Source organism: Rhincodon typus, chromosome 12 (genome assembly GCF_021869965.1).
Source record: "Rhincodon typus isolate 14 chromosome 12, sRhiTyp1.1, whole genome shotgun sequence".
NCBI classification, from domain to species: domain Eukaryota; kingdom Metazoa; phylum Chordata; class Chondrichthyes; order Orectolobiformes; family Rhincodontidae; genus Rhincodon; species Rhincodon typus.
The window spans coordinates 40,607,742-40,609,814 of NC_063343.1; the positions used below are offsets into that span (position 1 = coordinate 40,607,742).

A 2,073-nucleotide genomic window follows, 5' to 3' on the forward strand; every position below is an offset into this window, starting at 1 on the left:
GTGTTCATCCAGCTCTACACCTTGTTATCTTAGCTAAAAGGTGATATTGGCTAATGAAGAGGAAAAGGCAGGAGAAGGATTTGTTGCATGGGTAGATCACATGCAATAAAAACAAAAGATTCGTGCAAATAATAACAGCACAGAAGTGCAAGAGGATAACACTAAACAAGACAGCCTTTGCATTTTTTCGTGGGGCAAGAGAAAAGTAAGCCTACAAAGGACAACTACGTAAAATATTCATTCTGCTGATTAAAAACATAATTAGATTACGGTACAATTTGCTCAAATTAATGAGTATCTCTATGACTCTATTGTACATAGTGACTCTTCACTTACCCTATGAAATTATAATCACTTAATTTTCACTCTCCCTCCAAAAAAAAGATTTAATTTCCTCACTGATATTTGAAATTCAGGACCTTTGTCTCCAGTATAATTTCAACAGAAAAGTAATGCTCATATATTTTCTTGCAACTTTAAGAAACTGTTAGTACAATATACAGCAATGCCTATGTACAAATTAACATAAGATATCTTAATTTATTGGTATGATATAAAATTCAGTGATTTTAACATTAGCTTGTCATGCAACTTATTTAGAATCAGTATTTTTGAACATCAATAAGCCTACTTAACAGAAGTTTAATTAAAAAGTATCAATTTCTATACTTTTATATAACACCCAACAAATATACAATTCAGAGTGCATACATATTAAATGTTACTTGTTACAATAATCTCAAATTATGATGCATTTGAAAAATAAACTTGGATACAAAATGAAATTCTATCAGAAAACTTCTTAAGGAAATTTATTACGCTCTAAAGAGGCAGGCTTGCGGCAGCTTTATTATATCTAAAGATATAAATTAAATCACCGAAAACTAAAACAGCTTCAAAGTCTGTGAACAACCCTTGAGTTTGGCAGAATCTAGGTAATGTCTCAACGATCCAGCAGCTGCTGTTCTCTTGCCGAGAACGGAACCCAACATTCAACCCCCACCCCCAGCTTCACAATCATCTGATCAGATTTCATTATAACCACTGATAATCTTGACTCTCTTCCCGGGAAATCACACACCTGTCCCTTTCTCAGGTCTGTTCCAAGGTTAGAACAGACAAGATTCGGGAACTAGACATTTCATCCTTTGTTCCTCAAAGCAAAAAAAATCATTTTGATCATCGCCCCCGCTTGGCACAGTGCGCAATACATAGCCGCAACTACAACTGCGGACGGGACACAGTACCCACTTCCTAAAACTTTCCACCTCAATTGGTCTCCCTGTGTCCTCCTTCCTCCGCAGCCATTCCGTAAACACAGCCTCTGTCCCACTGGAGTTTCAGCCCGGGCCGGGTTGGGCCGGGCCGCAAATCCTCAGGAAACCACAGCCCGAATAAAGGCGGCTTCCCCGTGGCGTGGGATGGAGAAGAGGGTGCGAATGGCCGAAATAAATAAATCCAGCTGAGATGACCGGAGGTTTGAAATGGCAGGCACCCCAGAGGCCTCTGCAGCCGGAGTGGGGGCGGCGGGGAGAAGGCAGCTCCCGGCCCAAGACCCGGGGCGACGCCATGTCCTGGACTTCAGTGGAAAACTTCACAAAACCGCCCGCATTGAGCGCCGCAACCCCTACAACAACACTCCCAACCCGCCGCTGTTCTCCCTGTACCTGGAATTCCACACTTTTCTTATCTTTCTGCCTGTTTTTTGTTGTTTTTTTTCCTTTTCCCCCCCTCCTCTCCCGAACTTCCCTCTCGGATCCAGAGAGGAGCTGGCGACGCTCAGACTGCAGGCGGAGCACAAGGAGAGAGTAACCCTCCGCGAGGTGGGGGAGGGGGTGAGAAGACAGACTAGGACATCAAGGGGAAAGAGACAGACGCATCAAGGATGGGCGGGGGGCGAAAAGAGAGTGACATCGAGGATGAGAAAGAAGAGGGAGGGACATCAACGGTGAGGGGGGTTTGAGGGAGAGAGGGACATCAACGGTGAGGGGGGGTTTGAGGGAGAGAGGGACATCAACGGTGAGGAGGGGGTTTGAGGGAGAGAGGGACATCAAGGGCGAGGGGGGGTTTGAG

General features: G+C 44.3%; 1 protein-coding gene across 4 annotated transcripts in view; it reads right to left on the minus strand.

Annotated features, from left to right (window-relative positions):
* LOC109923395 (mothers against decapentaplegic homolog 5) overlaps nt 1-2,073 on the minus strand; it is a 72,184-nt gene that overhangs the window by 62,032 nt on the left and 8,079 nt on the right. The window contains exon 1 of one of the 4 annotated variants that reach the window (XM_048603621.1): nt 1,668-1,812. The exons of 1 other annotated variant lie outside the window; for it this stretch is intronic. The gene's annotated coding sequence lies outside the window, so the exon portion shown is untranslated. Of the gene's footprint in view, nt 1-1,081; nt 1,107-1,251; nt 1,414-1,667; nt 1,813-2,073 lie in introns of those variants that run through there. 2 more of the 4 variants (XM_048603623.1, XM_048603624.1) reach the window with 2 other exon arrangements.